This window comes from Haliotis asinina, chromosome 16 (genome assembly GCF_037392515.1).
Source record: "Haliotis asinina isolate JCU_RB_2024 chromosome 16, JCU_Hal_asi_v2, whole genome shotgun sequence".
In the NCBI taxonomy this organism is placed as follows: Eukaryota; Metazoa; Mollusca; class Gastropoda; order Lepetellida; family Haliotidae; genus Haliotis; species Haliotis asinina.
In genome coordinates this window covers 22884730-22908451 of record NC_090295.1, presented here as the reverse complement: position 1 = coordinate 22908451, position 23722 = coordinate 22884730, and the positions used below count along the sequence as shown (strand labels likewise).

Sequence of the window (23722 nt, the reverse complement as noted above, 5' to 3'; positions counted from 1 at the left end):
ACCCTTCTGCAAAGCTAAAGCCATGAATACAGCAAGTCTATATAACCAGGACATTTAGTGTAGAGTTTCCTCAGTCTTGAAACTTCTATGTCAGCTCCTTTGAAATGTAAAATGTATTGCTTGTTTCTATCAAACTGACATATATATTCAGCAACTAAGCATTACTCTAGAAGCATTACTCTTACTTTTCAAGCAGCAGTCAAACACCAAGAACGTGCAAGTTATTTATTAGGTTCTGCAGGGACGTAGTCCATGAAGACCCCAAAATTGTATTTTGTAGTTGGTATCAAATTCCACAATTTCAGGGGTCACCTTGACAACCATGTAACAAAATGATGTTACATACTACTTATTAAAGACAAGATAATCCATCATGGACAGGATACTAAAACCACAAGAAAGCAAAAACAGGTCAGTCCTCAAAATTCAACTATGTACTATTCAACTATTCAACCATGTACTTATGACTTTCACTATTAGCACAGACATGAGTAGGACAATGTCACGTATAAAATGACGCACAATTACTGGTACTTTCAATGTTCACAAGACAGACAAATTAACAGGAAACAGTCTCTCCTATTTTGTGAGCATGATTAAGAGGTCATTACAATGGTTTCTTTTAAGGAAATGACAAGGTTTGTAAGTTATCACGTAACTGGAATAATCTGACATGTATCATCAGTAAAGATGAATAGTTTGTAATGATCAAGCAGCTTAATCAAGCAAAGGTGTAAGTACACTGTCTTTGTTTCACATCTCCATAAATTACTCCAAGCCAAGAAGCCTGCCTAAGCAATATTAACACTACGACTTAAAGACTGTACCAGAGTGTGGGAGCTTATATCCTCTTGGTGCTGTGACAACTGCAAGTCTATCTTGTAGTGTTGTCTCAGAGCTCAGATCCCTTTGTGCATCAAGGCTCAGGTAACCATGCCCAAACCAAACTGGCAAACCCACAGGATTAGGGTTCACTTCAATAATTCAGTCCTTAATGAAGCACACTCAGTATACCTCAGACTGACTCTCAGTCCATGAACCACATAACTTCCCTTCTTCCAAGACCCTTCCACAATAGACAATAGAATTGTCAAGGCTGTTGATGTTCCTCAGCTTCAGGTTCTGATACTCCCTAGTTTACTGTGGCTCCTTTTTAACTAAAATGGAGTAACCAGTTTCTAAATTATATAATTTAAGAAACCAAGTATGAATCTAACCTAAACTGTTGAAGCAGATTGCAAAGAATCAGATGACTCAACATTAACAACCTGCACAATTGTAATGACAAAAGAAATAACGACTGTGGTTTCAATACAACCAATTAACACCTGAAGCATGGCTGACAAAGAGACTGTTACCCTCTACTCCCAGATGTTCCTGAGATGTACTAATTATTGTATCAGTATCTTGCTAAACACTGGATACCAGATGTCATGTAATATAGCTGAACACTGCAATGTGAACATATGTTAAAGAGGCTGGTCAATACGTACATTTATCAAATGAACAGCATACAATAATACACATAACTCTCATGACAAGTGTGCATGTACAATATTTATTTCATATCTGATAGAAAATTATCCTCAAGTTCACCACAGACATGACTTATTTCATTGTGTTAAAATTGATCAGTGGTTACTAACCATACTGTGCTGCAAGTCATACTTATGACTTCAACTGCTTTGTAATTTAGAGGTAGCTCACAAATGAAGATGTAGTTTTGTATAGTGTCCTAGTAAATTAATACTAAATTTATCACAATAGTTTGTGCACAATAATATCATTCACTCAACTTCCATATCAATAATTCTAATTCTTCCCATGAATGACATTTCGAATCATTGAACATTTTAGTCAGCGCTATGAATTACACAATTTCTGACAGTTGATCTCTATTGCCAGCATTGTATACAGCATTTACTTATGACTGTACATTGTAGAGCCATTGGTTACCTTTGTCAACATTGCACTTTTTAATCAATTAAGTAACATTTCATTTCAGCATGGTCTTTATAATATGATTTACTTTGTAAAGAATGTCTAAGCATAAAAATGAATTTATAAAACGCAGGTTCAATGTATACAAAAAAAACAAACAGTTGAATGACATATTAAAACATTGGAATCTTCTTATGACAGAACAAACCTTATGGATAAGAACTTTCATTCATGAGTGCAACATTTCAATAAGGATTCTTGTACTGTTATTCTTAATAGTTTGTTCCCAACTTCTAAAATGCCACTTCAACAAGTTGTCCTCATGACATATTAAGACAGGCAAAATGCAAGATACCAATCCATTCCATAATCTGTGAGCCATGCAACCTCTGACATTCACCAACTCCCAAGGCTTGCAAACAGAGCCCTAAGCTAACATTCCAGCAGAGGCCTCAATTTACAATTATCATGACTAGCCACACCACCTTCACTAATGCTGACTGACCACAAGGGACCATGCTGACCCACTGACTCGACTGACAACTCTGTCTGCACTGACAACACTGTCTTTTCCCTGTTTCTAAGATAGTCTCTCGTGTCTCATTCAGCCATGACTCTAATTAAAGAGGGATGCAAACTTTGCCCGACACATTTCTCAGTTATGAATAATTTTGATAAATGCTGGCAGAAGGAACACATATGATTAATTGGAGCATTCTGATCGCAATATTCAATAATTTAGGCATAACAGTCATGACCAGTCATTTAATGTTATTGCACTTGCATACAATCTGTCTGCCATATTTGTTTTGATCCTTTTAATCACCACGGACGAGACAGCATGGTTTAATTGAAAAGTTGGGTGATCATCTCAACTGTGTGGTTTAATATTATCAAAGCCATGAAAGTGAACATCAAAGTGATTTATAAATACTGGATATCCGACATCAACATTGAAAGATTATGTGAAGAACTTCCATAACAACATGGCATGCAGCAAACTCATGAATTACTCGCATTGAGCCACATGTTTACGAAAGTAATTTTTATGACCTTCAGAAACTAAAACTGCTAAAAATGCATACCCAAAATAGATGGGTAAGACTTCCGTCTTCCCAACCTAAATTTTAATAATGAGGACAAAAGTTATGAATGAGTGAGGTGTGTTTTATGCCACTTTTAGCAATATATAGGCAATGTCATGGTGAGGTTACCAGAAATGTGCTTAAAACATTATACCTATGTGGGGAATCGAACCTAGATCTTTGTCATGATGAGTGAATGCATTAACCACTAGGCCACTCACACTACCCCTCTACACATATGAACTGACTTGAAGTAAGGATTTCATTTTTTATTCCTTTTGATAATAAAAGATGTATCACATCTTTATCAAGACAGAAGTCTTTCCAACAGAAGTAGCCACGTATGGCAAGTCCTTTTATTTATCTTTACTATTCTGTGTTATCAGTTGTTTAAATCAGCCTCGACATGCTGCTGGATGATAAGAAGGTTGTAGATACAGCATTGTATCACGGCTTTGTCAAGGTCAGCCTTGACCCTGTGTGTGATGTAACCCTGAATATCATGGACATGATAAAGATCCTCAAGCACTGTCAACAGTTGATAATGGTCACACATTTCTCCAACGGTGATATTCTCAGGCTAATTGACAAATGGTTCCAGGTGTTTGAAATTGATTTTGTTGTTTCCCATTTCATTGGGATATCTAAAGCGCACCTTGCATCTTCTAGTCAAGGTGACCTCTTGTTAATGAGGCATTCTGATTGCCATATCTGTGAAGGAATTCAATCGCAGTTTTTGTTTCTTATTCTATTCATTTTGATAATAAGAGAAGTATCAACTCACTTCAAGGACAAAGCAATTACATACATGCTGATTATTCTTTATGTGTCTCTGAAAAACAGGGTGATAGTAATCTTTGGCCAAAAGAAGAAAATACTGGAAAGTCAAAACATTTCATATGGTAACTGCAGAAATGCTTTTTTTAACAATTGTTTTTAGAAACTGACATCATGAGATTCACAAACAAATCATGGAACATAAAAAACTAGGGTAATTTTGCTATTTCAAAGTTGTGTTCTGCCAGTGCATCACAAAGAGAGATAAAAGAAGGTTTATAACATTCATCAAGGCAAGACACACCAATGACTGTTAGTCTGAGCCAAGAGAAAATTCAGAGGAGCAAGCGGTCTACAACCCAAATCTTCTTGTTTCAAATATGCAAGTCATGTAACCACCATTCAGACCAAATCATCAGCTACACTGACTCATTTCATTCTATGTCAAAGGGGTATTGTGTTTTGAGCTTAATTATGACCAGTACAAGTTAGGACTTTCATGATGATGCCCTTGCATATTCAGTGAGTTGTCAACCATACCCCTTCAAGAATTCACTATATTATCACAATATGATCAAACATTCAGGAACTTTGTGTTTTCACTTCAGTATATGACTTGGTTTTACACCACTTTTAGTAACATTTCAGCAATATCATGGCAGTGGACACCAGAACTGGGCTTCAAGCATAACACTCATGTAGGAAATCGAAACCGCGTCATTGGCATGATGACCGAATGCTTTATACCACTAGGCTACCCTCCGTTTGTTTTTACTTGAATTTGGGTGTTGTTAATGTTTGCAAGATGCAGTATATGCAAGCCAAACAGGACAACATTTAACATGCCTACATACTCAGTGTTGGCTCAAGAGAGGGTTTCGGAGTGTTTTGACTCATCAGATTCAGTGAGGACCCTCTCTATTTTACATCTGCCCATCTGTTTAACATTGGAGGGGGTCCAGAAACATCATTTTCATCAATTTGGACCCACTCAAAATTTCACCCAAATCTAACACTGCATACTGAAATTGACAGTAATACTGTCATGAAAAATTAACACAAGTCAATGTGGTTAAAAACATGTAAAGCTTAAAGGAATCGGTTTGATCCATCGAAAACTGAATCTGACATTTAAGTTTCTGTTTTCAATAATCATTACCACTATTTCCATTTCATATTTGAATACCAGTTTAAATCATTTCCACACAGTCAAAATGTTATTTTATCAGTCTCAAGCACTGAAATAAGGTGAAACATGATTGGTTGACACTGAGCTAATTATCCAATTATAATTGATGTTAGTAGACACTGCCATGTTGATGGATTTCACACTAAAACAGCCCACTCCGACAGTTAAATGATTGATGTCTTTACATGTTTGACGAATCAAATTGAAAATGATCAAATCAAGGGTCCAATATCGAAAATCAAATCAAACTGAATCAAGGTCTGGGTGACTTAATGTTGCCCTGAAAAAATCCATATTTTGTTGAACTAGTAATTATAAATTATACATCAACTGCTTGGATTCATTGCCAAAAATTCATCATATTTGCCTTATACTGGATTTATTTTGGCCTACTGTGTCCATACAAAAATGTGCTTACTGTCTGGTACAAATTACACCACTACTGCAGAGAATAGTGTCAACCCCCATACACCCACTACTTGCATGATTGGATGACAATGAAAAAAAAGTCTTTTGGTAAGGAGCTGTTGCAAAAATACCCAAAACAACTGGAGATCATGCGATGGTTAACTAAAAACACATTTATACTCTTGTACACTAATAAACATTTTCTCCAATTTATACTCTCTACTTATAAATATAACTCCACTGAATACAAGATAACATGTTCCATCAGGATCACAATGACTCGTTCCTGACTGAAGGGTCACAATCAGTTGTGTCTTGATCTGACTGTGAGTGCTTACCATGAAAAACTCATCGGTTCCAACAATCTACACCTGTACAATCTTCGTCATATTAGTGAAGGCACTTTTTGAAAAACTTTTGTCATCACTCGTGAGTTCAAACTAACTTCAATCTATATGGGTGCACGTGGACCAGTCATTTAAGGCATTGCAATTGCCAAGTAGAGTTACTTCCCTTGGAAACCAACTTCTGTCTATCAGTGTTTGAATCCCTTTGGCCCAGAGAATGTCCAGCAATAAACCCATGTGTTTCATCAAAGTGGTAAATGTCTGATACAACTTATTCAGCAAACACGCTATAATGTACCTGGAACACTGTAAAAAGTGGCAATTAACTAGCCCAACATGTGAATGTACACACAGCTTTCATCATTAATACATTACAGTTTGATGCCATGAAAATTCACTTGCCAAGCGAGCCAGTGACTGTGGAGATTTACTGGCCATCCTAAATTTGTAGAAACCTTTGGCTAGTGGACCAGTGGCTATTTCGCACACTGGGGTCATATACACAGACTGTTTGACATTTTCAGCATTCAAAATGATGGAGGACAGCATGTAGTTTGAGGTTACTGTATCTCCCACTGAATACTTTGATTCTACTGACCCTGTAGCTTTTAACATTAGAGTTCTGACAACCATCTCTTAAATTTCATGATTAATTTTGAATAGTTAAGCAACACATTTGTCTTTGTTACATAACTTACATTTATTCTTTACATGCTGTGAATTTTATTTTCCTTAAATCTGGATTACAAACATTACTGATTCTTAAAGTTGTCACTGCAAATGACAGACATTCAAATAAAATTCAGCCATTTTGACTGAATCTTAACAGCATTCAATTTTCAACCATGGCGTCATCTTCCATAATACAGTCTTCATTTTCAAACTAAGTACATCTTATTGACATGTAACACAGAACCAAATAGCTTTGCACTAATAATGGCACTGTTAATCAATATGTATATGTTTTCTCGTCACCATCCTTGATGAGTCACAGTTGTGTCATAACACAGAACTGAATTTTTTACTTAAAGCAGCTTGACAATGAATGTCCAAAACCACAAAATTTTCATCCCATCATTTATTGACTTTATTTCAAGATGTACGTGACACAATAGATTATTATCATCACAGTTGTTTTCATCTGTTGCAATCCCTTGATACAATCCGCTTCCTCTAGATCATTCCTGTCAGTCAATTCTTGTCATCATTACATGGCTCTGACAAATTTATGGGGAAACCTTGTAATTACTATGTACCCAAAATGTCTTGGGACAGACTAAATGTCAAAACCAGAATGAAATGGACATTACTGTGGCTGACATGATGTTGTCAAATTCCGTCATAAGATTACATATTTTACAGTGACATAACCAAAGACACACATCTTTCTCTCCACTGGTTCAAAATCCTGAAAGATGATAATGAAACTTACATTTTTCTTCCAGAAATCAATGCAGTCCTCCCAGCCGACTTGGCAAAAATGTTAGTTTCTAGCGATACGGTCTGTATCTCTTGTGTTGAAATGGATCCAGACCGACCCCTCAGGATCCAGTCCCTGAAAGCAAATAGCCACGATGTCAAGAACCAGATGTTAGAACTCTGTCAGGCTGTCAAATATTCTCCATCCTATTTAATATCCATGCTGGAAGGCCTGTCCTTCCATGCAGTTCTTCGGAGACAAGTCAAGATCCACCATTTTTCTATAGGTGTATTTATTATTATCATTGAGGCTGGGAAGAATTGCTAATGTATCACGTCATGTCTGATTCTATGCCAACCAGCTACCACATTATTCATTTGTTTGTTCACTACACGCAGGAAACCACTGGCACACAGTCTCGTTCTGAGCAAACTGGGGAATATTTCTTCATAAATTAATAAATTAGCATAGGTAATGGTATTTCTGGCCCAGCAAAGTGCCATCCTCAAAGGAACTAGGAAATATTGATCAGAATTCCGTCACGTATCCATTACTATTAAGCTTGAACTTGCAAAGGATGCTGGGAATGGATTGAGTATTGATCTGCAGACATTATGTCAATTTGGCATCGCCTCAGTAACTGTTGGTCTTGTCATTTAGTCTAGCGGAACAGATTACCTCTTGTTCTTTCACACCTGGCCTCCCTTGAGTGGGTTCTATAATGGAGGATATGGACAAACATGGCTGCACGAGCCAAACTGGCCACAGGCTAAACTACGGGCCTATGTCATCATCATAATCAATGAAACATTTGTAACGAAACTGAGGCTCACTTTATACTTTCATGAATGGGTGAATCATTCTAGGAGCTGTGTATTATGTCATGGAGCTAATGAAACAAGCCACTCAGTCAATCAAATGATCATTCTGGATCTATTGATTGATGAAGGGACGCATATGTAAAATGTGAATGTCAGGCATCACAAACTTAAAACCTTAAAAGGTTCAAAAGTAAACATTAATTTAAATAAGGTCACAGATTTTTTTCAACAACTTGAAACAACAGATGGTTATGGACAAATCTATATCAAACTCAAGTGAGCCTGGTTTAGATGCTTTTGTTCAAAAGGATAAAATTGGAATGAAGTATTTAGGTCTTTACTGTGAGTATACTGCTTCGACACTTATCAGTATTCATAGAAATGAAGATCTGGGTTAACGCTGGTATTCAGGAACCCAGGAAATCAGGCTTGCTGACCTGGTTGACAGATCTTATCATATCCCAACTGCATAGGACCCATGAAGGTCGGGGTAGAATAGGCCTTCAGCAATCCATGCTTGCCATAAAAGGCGACTATGCTTGTCGTAAGAGGCGACAAACGGGATTGCGTGGTCAGACTCCCTGACTTGGTTGACACGTCATCGGTTCTTAATTGCACAGATCAATGCTCATGTTGTTGATCACTGGATTGTCTGATCCAGACTCGATTATCTACAGACTGCTGCCATATAGCTGGAATATTGCTGAATGTGGCGCAAAACTGAACTCGCTCACTCACTCTATTGCACAGATCTATGTTCATGCTGTTGATCATTGGACTGTCTGGTCCAGATTTGATCATTTACAGACTGCTGCCACATAGCTGGAATATTGCTCAGTGGGACATCAAGACATTCAAACTGAAACTTTGGTACAATACCAATGACTCCTTGACCTTCCATGCTCAATTAGTCAATACTAAGCAGAAAAGCCAACTGCAACACTATTTGAACGAGAAACTAACATCATATTTTTTAAGACTTTCATGATACACTTTCTGCTTTGTACTTCTTTGATTGGCATTGTAGACATTCAGACAAGATGAGAAATGAGGACAATTTATGGATATGCAACTTCTACATTGTACACAGATACGTTTTGACAAAGATTATAAGGTAGTTTTTCGACAAGGACATTAGAATTTGTCAAAACACTGCCTATACAGAATAAAGAATCCGTATATACATAAAATGGTCTTCATTCTGCTTTGAACCTTTGGATCATAAACCATACAGTGTCAAGCAATATAATGTGCCCTCTGTGACGAGGATACAGTCACCACATGTAATATGGTTAATAACCCAACTGAATACAGGTATTCGAGTTAGCAAACAAAGTAAAGTTTGAACCAATTCATTGAAATATGGCAGGGCTGATAATCTGACCCATCACTATACAGATACAGTAACACGCTGCGATCTCCTGTTCTTCCACACCTCAATAACATGATCATTACTGGTGGTTTAGATTTACAGTTGAATCTCATTTTTGTCAGATTTGGATGTGTCAAATTCCAGGTTATTAATTGGACTCACATTTCATATATTCTTATCATATTTTATACTGGATCAAATATTCTAGTTTAAACCTCATTTGGGAATCCCAAGCACCTAATTTGACTCAACACAAATGTATACCTATAAAACATAAATCATATACCTAAACTGACCAAACTTTCAGCTCACTCATCCTCACTGTTGCAATTACATCAGTCAAGCTTAATTAACATGTACACATGACCAGCAGGTGCAAGTTGGTTATTGTATTCATATACGAGTGAGTAGCAAATTACTGCATTGTTACTGCCATTGACACATGTTAAATGCAGATTAGATAACACAACATCTAAGGCACTAATATTCTCTGATAATAGGATGTTTGGTGTTTTTTAGTCATTTTGTTGATTGTCCTAAACCCTCAAAACTCAACCTTTTAAGGTTCCCTCAAGTTCAGCTGTATCCTAAAAATCAATCTATCTGAACATCCTTCTCATCATCCTCGATATCTCAGGGGTATACGTTCCGATAAGTCTCCACTATACCCTGGACACATCTACGGCTCTGCCCGATAAATTTATTACCTCCCTTGACTGTCTTTTGATCCAGTAAGGTGTCTACACTGGGAAGTTGAGCGAACCAATCACAACTCACTTTCGTTTTTTTAATTATCTAACCGATTATACTTGGCAACAGAAACCATGCAGAGGTTCTCTGGAAGAGGTAGGAGTTTTTGCATATGTTGTTTTAAAGTTTCGGACCTGTCAATTTGTTTGTATGATTTCACTAAAATCTGGGACGCACTGCGAGCAAACCTTTGCAGTTGCGACCGCTACCTTTGTTGACACTGGCAAGCTCAGTTATAACGGCGGCCTAACTGATTGGCTACTGTGAGAAGGCAATAAATTTAACGTGCAGAGCCATAGATGCGTCCAGGGTATAGTGGAGACTTATCGGAACGTATACCCTGAAGATATCAAGGATGCCTTCTCATTAGTCAAGCTATATATGTCAGGTGACTATATGAAATTTGACATTATTTTCTAGTTTAAAAAAAATAAACAAGAAGGTACACATAAGTTACAGCCATATCAGCTTATGAAAAACACCTGTGGTTGACTCTCTTGCTGACAATATGTCCAAAGAATCTGTCTCACTCTTAATCAATGTATTGAAATCTACTTTCTAAAATTGAGGTGAATTTCCTTTTCGGTATTTTTTCACAAGTGACTTCATTCTGTAGAATGCTGTGGTTTTTAGCATTTCTGTGATTAGTTCTGCTATCTGTTCCTGGACTTTGTGATGGGTGCACTACATGTACCCTGCTGCCTTTTAGCGGCATTTAGAACTTGTTGTAGATGACCAAGATATTTTTTGGTCAAATCTCCTTTATTCTTTCCGCTCCATGTTTCGGGATCATTAGATACTTTCATCAGGTAAAGTGACAGTTGAGACTCAACCCAACTCAGTCACACTCAGTTAATACACCCCAGTTTACCCAAGCTGAGGCACTAAAAGGCTAAAAGCCAACATCTTATACCACCTGGTACCCATTCAATGATTGTGAGACCACATGTGTCAAAAGTGCTTTATTGTGGGGCAGGACTGAAGTCCAAGAAACTCTCAGAGTCAAGCTGCAGTCACTGAAGAAATGATTCTGTGTGAACCTTGCTAACTTCAACTCACGGACCTGGGTCTGAAACCATTCACAAAGCACTTGGATGGTTGTTGGTTACTAAGGTAACCTTAGTGCAATGTTAAAGAATAGGAGCCCCTGGCCTCTGAACACATGTCACCACACACCACCATAGGTCTCCATAGTTCTACTCAATGTATGTGCCCTTTGCAGTTTTATCAAAACATATGCCCCAAAAAGGAAGTGAATATTGTATAATACCGTGCATCAGCATAACCTGGTACCCACTGAAAGCTCGTAAAAATAGATACCAACCAAATTCTAAATGATCTGGATGAAGACCACAAAGTTAAATATTAACAGACAAAAATGATGCCATTTTGAAAACACATGGAAAACATACTCACTGTACGGGTGAATAGCTAAGTGTGCAGTAGAATGAAAATATCACATGTGCCTGAGTAATGGGCAATACTGTCATGTCAGGTCATGCTATGGATGGATGGATCATCACATACAAGATCTCATTTGTTCACGACTATGCAAAATATTCCAGTCTAGCCACTTTGCATTTGGCACAGACCCAGCGTAACAAATCAGATATAAATGTACTACACAAGGCAGTCAGTAAAACTGACTTTCATTGCATAAAACATTCTTGTTGGTAAACAGTCTAACAATCATCAAGTTGTACTTGAGCACTTTAAGTTGACTGTTGATTCGTTTTGTGCTTTTTTTCTATGGTTGTCTGGGTCTGATTTCTTAGAAACTTTGGAACTTGATTGTCATTTGTGTCAGGATGTGAATATAAGATCAATACAAAATGAAATATTTAAAACCTGTGGTAGGAAATATATTAGTAAAACAGAAATGGACTTGTATAGAAATCACAATTAAAGACCAGTCTAAGTAAACTTAGTCTCAGTGTATTTTGTTACACTCCACCACTGAGTCTAACAAAACCTAGTAGAAGGTTGTGTCAGGAAACGTTTGAGAGACCAATGACCATCCAATCAAACGTGAGACGGTTAAATAGACTTAACCAATCAGACAACGGCTACTACTTAGGGATCGGAGGCACTTTAATCTGCACGAAACACAATTACTTGACCTGCAGTATATACGCATTAGGGTTTCTGTTGACATGGTTACCATTAGCTAATATATCCACAAGATGACATCCTTGAATAAAGCCCAAAACACTATTTTCCGCGACTGTTTACTCACCGTTGTCATGGTTGTACTTGCGCTGTGTGCATCACCCGGAAGAGAGCGTACGCTAAATAGCATTTGTAATTGTTCTGGTACAAATCTTTTCGAGATAAAAAGTTTAAAAGGTATGTGTGAATGTCCACTTTTGTGATTTGGTAAGCTGTGTTCTGATTGGTCAATCTCAAAGGTTACCTGACGTGACCTCCCATAAGGTTTTGTTAGACTCCGTAGTGGAGAGTAACAAAAAGTACCGAGGATAAGTTTACTTAGACTGGATTAAAGACTCAAAACCTATCATAAAACAATGCATTCATACTTTAGTTCTGGTGGCTTTAATGAGAAATTATCTTTTAAATTGACTATTCAATCATGACAAAGAGTAGAGCTGTATGAGGCTATTATGACATATATCACACAAATCGGTATTAATAACAAATATTGGGTAACAAATACAGTAACAAGTCAGCTGGTGATAAACTATTAAATAAATTTAGTGAAACATCAACAAAGTATATCCTTTGATATGTCAAATCATGACAATTTATCACAATAAACCACCTAACTGTCAATGCAGATATCTTAGACCTACCAAATTGCAATACACCAGTTAACCGGTATAATTACCCACTCTTAGCTGCCCTATAGCTGGAACATTGCTAAGCGCTGCGTAAAACTAAACACACTCACAGGTTTCGATAAATTCCATTTTGCATATCTTGCTTTGAATTCTGGTAAAAACACCCTTTTTTAATATTTTATTCCAGTGATGGCGACTAATGAACTGAATTTATAAAAGGATACTCTTTGACAAATTTAATGGAATATGTGAGCAAGTGAGTGAGTTTAGTTTTACACCACACTCAGCATTATTCCAGCTATATGGTGGCAGTCTGTAAATAATCGAGTCTATACCAGACAATCCAGTGATCAACAACACGAGCATCGATCTGCACAATTGAGAACCAATGCCAACCAAGTCAGCGAGCCTGACCACCCGATCCCGTTAGTTGCCTCGTACGACAAGCACAGTCACCTTTTATGGCCAGCATGGGTTGTTGAAGGCCTATTCTACCCCTGGACCTTCACAGGTCTCACTGAATATTTGAGTGAATCGTAACAGCACAAATTTAGAGACGCGCCTCTCTTTCCATTACCTTAACAGATGGTCCATAAGCAACTTTATCAAAGACACATTACAACATGTGTAAGTCACAAGGAATCTTACTTTCTGAGATGATCTTTACAAGCTATTAAAAAACTCACACATAATTGCTCTGTCACCTTTATGGAGGTAATTCTCCGGGGTCCAAAAAATAACTAAAGTTGAAGCTAGGAAATGATTCCAAAATGCAAGTAATTTTTTAGTTACAAACTTGCACACTCTTTGTTCTTAATGGTACACTGGGGATATATTCTTCAGGGTGTTCAAATGTCACCAGCAGGTTTTGTACCAAAGCCAGCAGACTATATGCTGTGGAGAAGAGCAGTTCATATTAGAGCCTTGCAATACCTTGGCACTGGTCCATCTCTCAGCCAAACACAATTGCTGAGGTGTGCAATGGTAATATTCAGTATAATAATTTATGAGCTTCAGTTATGCAACAAAAAATTCAAAAGAATGTGTACCTATCAACATTATAGTGCTTATTCCAGGGTTTACCTTGACCTACAAATGTAAGGGTCCAGATGACATGCAAATACAAATTTCAAAAGTCCTTAACAGAAATCTGGTGGTTCTGTTGAGTAATGAAATGGTTTAGTGAAATAAATTGTAAGTTACAGTGATTGTTATAATTACGGAAAAATTCAATTTTCAATTAAGCACAAATAATATTACTGTGCATCCCACACGACCCAGTACCAGCATCAATTTTTTCTGCAGCCTTTTCTTTTATATTTGTCTGAATGTCTAAAACCTAGTGCTCATTTTATAATCCTGAGACTATTCTCTGAAATTTATCAGGGCAGTTCTACACTGCTTTCAGTAAAAGCAAATACCCTAATAATATCATGGAAAGGGCTTCACACAATACACCCATTTGGGCCTCCAATGTCTCAGAATTGTCTCAGTTTCATAAGGCAGTTGGTTAGGATAGTGGCTAAAGTGTTCGATCATCATGCTGAAGACCTGACCTGGGTTCGATTCTCCACATGGATACAATGTACAAAGCCCACTTCCAGTGTCCCCTGCCATGATATGGCTGTAATAATGGTATAAGCAGCATGAACTCATTCAAGCAACTTTGTATCATTACAATTCATAATAAAGTATCAACAAGTGTTTACAGTGGTGTGGACATTCCTCACACTTGTGTCAATCATCACACAATGACCCACTTTGGTATTTAAGTCACACATTTCCAATCATTATGCAAAAGGGCGGACTTCTGGCTAAAGTTGTTGACTGTCACAAGGCTTTAATCACAACAAATTTCTGCCAATGAACAAAGTCATCCTGACCTTTTGTTCTTCACAACGACACCTCACCATGTGTTGTTGGGGAAAAGGAAGCATCCCGTACACTTCTGATCCTCATACAGACATTTACCATATGAAAGTAAAAGATTTGAATTGATTCAGACAGACAAAGAGACTGTGTTTATATAGTTCCCCAAACCAGATAATAGATAGTTACAGAGCAGCATAATGAGATTTATGAAGAGCTGGTTATTTTTCTAAAAATGTTATTCACACTTAATATGACTAAAAATAATTACTAGCACTGTCTGTAAGACGTGAAGCAAAGGGACGGCATTGAGGATAAAGCCTTTCCTTGAACTGGTACTATGTGTGAAGACTATGTATGATACTGTTTGAATATAACTCAAACCTGTATAAAACCACTCTCACTTGCTCATATGAGGGATGGCAGGGTAGCCGAGTGGATACAATGTTCACTCGTCATGCCGAAGACCCAGGTTCAGTTCCCCATGTGGGCATAATGTATGAAGCCCATTTAGTTATAATGGACATTAAATAGAAAAATACAAAAGGGGAAAAACCATTAAAATTTGTGATTACATAAAAAATGTATATATTTTGATCATAATCAATAATAGTATAATCAAAAGTCCTCCGATAATTGATTCCCAACACTAAGTGTCAGGCCTCATGTCTTGATGTGTATTGACTTTCTTTGAGAACAGGGGTTTACCCATTCATTTCCCACAGAGATTATTTGTCATATCTTCCTACAAACCTTTGTTCTAATAAGGCCCTTTCAAGGTGCAAGTGTTCAGGATTCGTGATTGGTTGCAATCAGATTTAGTTGTGCCATCAGCAATGTTGGTTTCCAAAGTAATTATTTGCGAACCGGTGGTTATGTTTATATGCTTCCAGAAAACCAGACATATTTTTTCTAAACAGAACTCAGTCATGTAATGACAGGACCTGTGAAGGTCCGAGGTAGAACTGACCTTCAGCAACAAATGTTTGCCATAAAAGGCCACTATGTTTAACGTAAGAGGCGACTGACGGGATTAGGTGGTCAGGTTCACTGACTCTGCTGACATGTCATCAATTCACAATAGCACAGATTGATGCTCATGCTGTTGATCACTGGATTGTCTGGTCCAAAATCAATTATTTACAGACTGCCGTCATATAGCTGGAATATTGCAGAGTGCTGTGAAAAATTAAACTCACTCACTCACTGGAAAGGCGGGACAATGGCATCTCCATCACCCTATACAACCATGGACATGCTAGCCAATAAATGTGTTGTGTACCCGACAATTACAGGTGAAGTCCTCGACAGAGGTGGAGTATTTGTGGCCTCATATTTGCTTGCATTAGACAAGTTTGATATAAGTCGATATAATATCAATGGATAGATAGAAGGGAGGAAATTCATGTTGTGATTTTTTGCCATTATAGGACTTTACATGAGCCGGGAAATGTGGCCATATTAGAACAGAGGTTCATAGGAATGGGGTTTACCTTGGTCTGCCATTAAGTCACAGGGCTTTTGGTGACATATTCTGTTGTCAAAAACATACACATGGGGCTGGTAATATGTGTGGCTCAGAACTGGTCTGTTTCACAGTTCCTGAATGATATTATTTTCCCAACAGCCTAGCATTCCTTTCAATGATTAAACCCTAAATAAAGCAAGTCTAGATCGGTGTTAATTACCCACTAAGGATAAGAAACTCTGGATGAAAATATTTAATTCTTTAAACTAGTGAGAGTACACAAAATGCAAGATACTCCTCAAAACATGCAATTGCTCATACATAAACAGGCATGGGAGTAAACACCCAATTGCTTGAAAAAATATCTGGAGCTTTGTTCTAGCTCAAAACCAGTATGCCTAACTTATACAACAAAACATTTGCTTCGTTCCACACATTTGACTTGATCATAAGTTGATCAGTATAGCTGTGATTTCATGAATGAACCCTGGACACATTTGAACTATAGTTGTAGTTCTAGGCAGGGAAGACTAGGAAGTTCAATAAAGCAATCAAAAATGAGTATTTATGTGCCTATAGAAAGCAATGTTATTATGTCTGGGAAAGTGATGACGACATTCTTGTTCAGAGCAGGGAAAATGTAATAAAAACATTAATCAAATAAATATTAAATTGAAAACCATTGTTGTCTGTATTTTCATCAATTTTCAAAAAGACTGATTTTAAATATTAGAATCTCACACCCATTATTTCATAAATGTCAAATCAAAAGAATAAATGAACATTATGATGAAAAAACATCAACCACAAATGACAGTTATTGGCACGTACAACCAATATTTCATTGATTACAATTCATCAGAAAAACATTACTGCTTGCAATGGTGATCATATTTCATCTGTCCATCTAATTAGAATGTGCTACACCTGTACAAACTGTAATCAATCTGCACAGTGTGATGATATGCTGAAATCATCACCATATTCAGGAAGTTATGTTTATTGACTGGTTTCATAAGCAATTCTTTGGCAGGGAGAGCAATGCCAGTTCTGCAAACAACAAAGACATCCTTGAGACATGTTTAATACATAACATATATATAAACCTAAAGTGTGCTTCTCACTGTATATTAGGTCATCTCTTGTTTTCCGAGAGTAACCGCATTTGAGGTTTTTGTTTTGGAGGGACAGATTTTACTTTTCGCTGGAAAGACCTCTTCCCAGGTATTACTTTTCGTTAGTAAGACCGCTTCCCAGGTTTTACTTTTCCTAACTTTATATGAACATCAACATTCAAATGATACATGAGTGTTTGAAATCAAATGCAAAATTTTGTTCAAGATTAAACTCACCACACAAATGTTTTCCCTAGCGGGATTGGAACTGCAAATGTCAGATCAGAAGTCAGACGCTGTACCACACGGCCCTGGGCCGACGAGGGTAGTGAGGTTAAATTATCTACTTATAGTTACTTTCATTAAATTGATTTTAAGCGCACTTCGGCTATTGTTCTGTAGCTTCATTAAATGATAATTTACATTTTAATTACCCATCATTGACAGTTCATATGTTAGAGAAAAGAATTCTCCTCTGTTTTAGTAGACAATGTAAAACCATCAGGGTCGCAAAATCACTCCCCCTCCGGTGTTACATTGTCTACCAAAATTTCGGATGCACGTTTTCTCCTTACTTACAAGATATTATTTGAAAGTGTAACAATCCCATTCCCCATTTGAAACCTATGAGATGACTGATGCATTTTACTAAAGTATGATATCAAAACCACCCTGTTCCAAAAAATATCATACTGAATAATGACACTTATAGCTTCATTATGGGGTAAGAATCTACACTGAAATGTCACTATTTGCAGTAAACAGGAAGTTGTTATTCAAAATGTCTTATGCTTAATTACAGACTCACCTATTTAAATGATGACTATAGAAGAGGATACATGATCAAATCATCACTTAAAGTGAATTACCCAGTCTGACAGTACTTCCATCACATTATTTTCGTATACTCAAGTAGTATATACAATGGGGGTTTTAAAACACTTTCAAGAAAAGTCTCTACAAAGCCTTATTTACTAAATAAGGCTTTGGTTGGGCCCTTAGCTCTTGCTACTATTACCCCTACTACTTAACGTGTGTTGGAGGTAACACTGTGCCGTACGGTACGATCAATAATTCTTCTCTTACAAACCCCCTACCCGGCCCATCCCTCAAGTAGTATAAGTTAGGTTCGTCGGCTTTCATATCCACTTTATTTATGTTGTAAGTTTTGACTGACCATATAGGATCGGTGGCCCGCTTACGGTTATCACCCTCGTGTTCCCCCGGCTGGTATAGATACCTCACTAGGGCTCTATCTGGTATCTGTTTCTCCTTCCCACGCAATGGAGCGGCCGACTCTGCAACTATTGATTTTAGTTTGATAGCGTCTGCCGGTTTCTTACCGGTGAGACGGGTGACTTCATGGTTGATTGCCGACACCACCTTGGGTAACCTCGTGACCCATTCAGTCGATCGTTTTCCCGGGGTGGCCATCTCCCTAGCATACTGATGGCCAAACAAGCGCTCAGCCAAAGTCCTATTAAATCTCTCAACTATGGCTTGGCTGCGATGGGCTCCGGCCGTGCCACGCCTGACCTTTGTATCGTGTTTGGCTAGCAGTTGTGACACGGCACCCATGAACTCCCGTCCGGGGTCAACTTGCAGCTCTGTTGGCCACGTCAGCGGACTGCGTTTGTATATGCGTTCGAATCCTCTGGCTACCTGGGCCGAATCTTTCGTGGTCAAGGGTTCGGCTTCCTTGTAACGACTGGCTACGTCCACTACGGTTAAGGCATACTTGTACCTCTTGTCGTGGGGTAGGAACAGTAGGTCTGCCTGGTGAACGCTATTAGGTATGTTAATACCGAACCTCCTTCTAGGCACGTAGCGTGGTGCCGGCAAATAGATCTGCCACAGGGCTTGTTTTTCAAGCCACGCTTTGGCTTCCTCCGGGGGTACTCGCGCTATTTTAGCTAGCTTATCTACTGCGCTAGCTCCTTTCCAGTACCCACGCGGGCTGTAGAAAATAGCCTCAAATTTTTTCATGTCCATACGCGTATGTGTTTATCCCATCAATAGCTATCCAACGTTTCGTGTCCATAGGCGACAGGGACGTCTTGTTTATAGTCAGTCCGTATATCTTATGTCCATCACTTCTAAGTGTGTTCATTTTATGCAAGTGGGTGTTGTTACCCGATAACGACTGGTTTCTCAATATTAGGCTCGGCTCCCCCTACGTGTTCACGGATAACAAAGACAACCACCTAAACAAAGTCGTGAACAATGGAACCCTGCTCGTGGCTTACGTCCCAACTCAGAGACGTAGCGTAGTCGTCAGCCCACTCAACACTATGGCAGCCCACATGCTATCGAGTAAACCGGCCATACAAAACGTGAAATTGCAGTTGGTGTCTGAATTCGAAGGCGTGGTCATTATACTAGAGAGTCTACCGGCAAACTCAACACTGATCATCAAAGTCTACCTAGGGGAACCATCGGGGAATGATGTCGAGATCGTGAAGGGGATCAAACTCGGGTGGGGGAAACGACACCAGTATCAAGTTTGCAACGTTTACGTGCGGGTGGGTGTCGGCTCCAACACCAGTCTGCAGGGGGTCAACGTGATCGTGGAAAACAAGATATCACTAACCAATATCTTCCTGCCTGACAACATACACTTCATGGGTATGAAGTTCACCCCTGAACTATTATCAAAAAACCAGTTGGAAATTATATCGTAATAGTATAATAATGACCAGTCATCGTCCCAACACTACACTTAACGACCTAGGAGATACGGAGGGATTCGATCAGCCTGGTGAGGAAGACACCTTATATATCCTGCACTTCAAAGACAACGTGTACAGACGGGTGTCGTTATCAGATTTTAAAGAGCCCAAATGGGTGATCAACTTAACACTCGCCTCACCTTATATCACAATAGGCGAAAATGAGTGGATCTCTAAGATTAGTAACAACGGTAGCTGGGTCGGGGATTTCATTCCGGAGAGGGGATTACACATGGTAACTATTGGTGACAAAAAAAATGGGTTAAATTCTATATTGAAAAATAAATTAACATTTAGCAATAATTTGAGTAATATAAATCTTGTTGATATATTCTCCCCTTCCACACTCATCATAGAAGTCTTCTTTTATTTAAGCAATGAAAACACCTCAAGAGTACACCAAATTGTACCCGGGTTGACAATACACTGGTATGACGAACACATAGGTCAATATTGTCGTATTGTTATACAACGGGATACCTCGGGTCATATAAACCACTTAATAAGCCTCAGTGGGGTTTTTATTACAACAGGAAAGTCTATTAACCTCTCACCTATTACCCTGAATAGTGGTCTAGAACTTGTAGAATTCAAATTCACTTATGGACTATTAACTGAAACCCAATTAAAATATCTTTCAAAATATATATTATAGATGGGTCTGTACCCAGTCGTAGAGGAAGTAGCGAAGACGCTGGAAACCGTAGATGGGTTCCGCTTGAGGCAGTTATGTGATGTGAAACGCCAACTAGAACAAGACCGTGACACGCGGAAAGCACTATGTAAAAAGTACCATAGAGCTTTCAATATCGTGGACGGGGCTGACACTACCCTTATGATAACCAGCATGGGACTAGGGGCGGCAGGTGTTGGGTTGTTAGCTACCATCGTGGCTGCACCTATAGTGCTAGGTATTGAAATAACAGCTGGGGTGGCAGGGGTGTTAGGGTTGGCGCTTAAGTTGGTATCACGCAGACTGCATCGTAAGGTATTGAAACACGACGAGATCAGGATTCTGGCCGAAGCAAAGCTCAACACAGTAAGTGGGCGTATTTCCACGGCACTCTCTGATAGTAAGATCTCAGAAGAGGAGTTTCGTTCAATCCTCTCTGAACTCACAAAATATAACGGAATGAAACAAGATATTCGATCCAAGTCTCGTAAGTCTGCTATCAGCGAGGACGAGAAAAAAAAGTACATAGAACAGGGGATACAAAAAGCCCAACAAGCCTTTATTATGAACACCAAAGAGATCATAGGCGGTTCACGTTAAACTGTTTCATCGAGGTAAACGTGACATAGGCCGGGTAAGAGAAGAATTATTGATCGTACCGTACGGCACAGTGTTACCTCCAACACACGTTAAGTAGTAGGGGTAATAGTAGCAAGAGCTAAGGGCCCAACCAAAGCCTTATTTAGTAAATAAGGCTTTGTAGAGACTTTTCTTGAAAGTGTTTTAAAACCCCCATTGTATATACTACTACTCAGCTGCCTGACCTTTCCTGCAATGCTGAAGAAAGTCTAGATTTCCCCAGGTTCTAAATCTAGCATCTTACTGGTGCTCATTTCCAATTTAAATGGGACTACTAGTTGCTCTTAAAATCATATGTATTTAGAGATTCAGCATTAGTCCATGAATGAGTAGGTATAGTTTCATTAACATATCACGGAAGAGTACGCCAGAAATAGGTTCCCCACATTTTACCCATGTGAGGAATCGAACCAGGTCATTGGTGTGTGAACACGAAAACCACAAGGCTACCCTACCTTCCTTTATTACTCATTATCTACAACTGGATCTTCCTTACAGATGATGTGCTTCTCTACTGACAATGAATGTCTAAGTGATGATGTCAGTATGATCAACTGAATATTGTGGACAGGTCAAAGACTGCTTATGAAATCAATGTTTCATTCAAGGCCAAGGCCAGTATTTTCGCCCGTACCTCGGTCTTTTTAAATTGTAAATTTCTTCTAAGGCGAGTCCTTCCCCGGTTTAATATTCCATCACTGAAATAAGTTGTTTTTGATACCTGTTCTAGTTTACTGAATGTATATTTAGGGTGAGGTATGCATGTCAGTTTGTAATTTTGGTTTTTGATAGCGGTGGGGGGTACAGGTACCACATAAAACATATATTGTATGAAATTGACTATCAAAGGATTAATATTAGGCAAGTACATTCAGGCTTAGGAAATGTGAATGTTGTTAGTTCCTAAACTCTATATAAGCTTTTCTGTAACTGATGTATGGATTTTGAGGTGATATCTCAATGTCAGAAGGTTTTGAAAATCATGAAAGAGATTACTGTGGTTCAGTAATGACAGGAGGATCATTAACGTTTTTCTGTAGTTAAACGTTGCAGTCAGCATATTCCGGCTATATGGTCGCACTCTGTAAATAATCGATTCTAAATCTGACAATCAAGTGGTCAACAGCATGAGCATCAATCTACACAACACGGACATGATGACTTGTGTGAACAAAATCTGCAAGTCTGACCATCCAATGCTCTCAGTCACCTCTTAGTACAAACCATGAGCTGCTAAAGACCAATACTAACCCAGATGTTCACAGGCCAATAGGAAATAAGTGAATGATAGACAGTATGCAATACAAAACATTACATATGCACATAAATGATTTTTTAATTTTAATAAGCTTGGCACCGAACAGTCACCCATCATGATTTTAACATTTATATTCAAATGGCATGTTATAGAACTTCAGGTCCAACCATGACAATACAAGTGTTTCAATAATAAATTTGTTATAAAAATCACAAGCCTTAAACTAGAGAAGTACAATGAAGACATAGCACTCTCTATCTAAAACTCATCATGTGCACAGAATATTTGTAGATGTCACAATGCTGACCTTACTGTGTAATATCCAAAATAGGACAAGGTTGTGTCTATACCTACACAAAATAATTTTATATTCTTCATGAAAAGGTACATAAGAAAAATTCACCAGACACAAATCCACTTCAGACAGTGATCTGTGAGCGTTCAACAGATATCAATATTAGGTCTGGTTCCTGCGAGTGCCAAGGCCATGGTGTCCATAGGTAATTATTATGATAATTTATGAAATCTCAAAATTTTCCAGCTGTCACCATAGAATATCAGTACAGGCTCGACGGCATCTTAAACCTTAATAAGCTCCGCTCAAAGAAAGACAATGAACTCGTAGGAAAGTATGCGAGAGGCTACTGACGATATATCGTCTGTGATTTTGACAGCGTCATGTGACTGACTGCCTATCAGTATCATTGTTTGAACGGTATAATTTGCTGTACAATAGGTAAAGATAGACAGTAAAGACGTCCAATAAAGTAAAAAATCGCCTTGAGATAGTCTTCGTATGTCATCTCACCTTAAAATGCCAAAGATGGTCCTATAATGCCATAATTCAGTTACGATCACAATATTTCGTCTGCAAATGTCAAGAACAGGTTATTTTCAGCCATTTCTGCGGTACTGTCGTGTTATTGGTTGACGGGCACCTGATGTACTAATAGGAATACAACTACATACAGTTATAAACAAAATTTTATACTATGAAAGCGTATTGTTTGTTTCCAGTTGTTAAGTAGTTTTATTTTCAACAAATTCTCCGAGAATTGCATAC

General features: G+C 38.2%; 1 protein-coding gene across 18 annotated transcripts in view; it reads right to left on the bottom strand.

Moving 5' to 3' along the window:
* Positions 1-23578, bottom strand: part of LOC137268011 (kinesin-like protein unc-104) — a 76612-nt gene extending 53034 nt beyond the window's left edge. For 16 of the 18 annotated variants that reach the window (XM_067802489.1, XM_067802481.1, XM_067802485.1 and 13 more), the window contains exons 1-2: positions 23468-23578; positions 7180-7302 (exon numbers count right to left, since the gene is read on the bottom strand). The gene's annotated coding sequence lies outside the window, so the exon portion shown is untranslated. Of the gene's footprint in view, positions 1-7179; positions 7456-23467 lie in introns of those variants that run through there. The other 2 variants (XM_067802483.1, XM_067802482.1) reach the window with 2 other exon arrangements.
* Between the last annotated feature and the right edge of the window lie 144 nt (positions 23579-23722).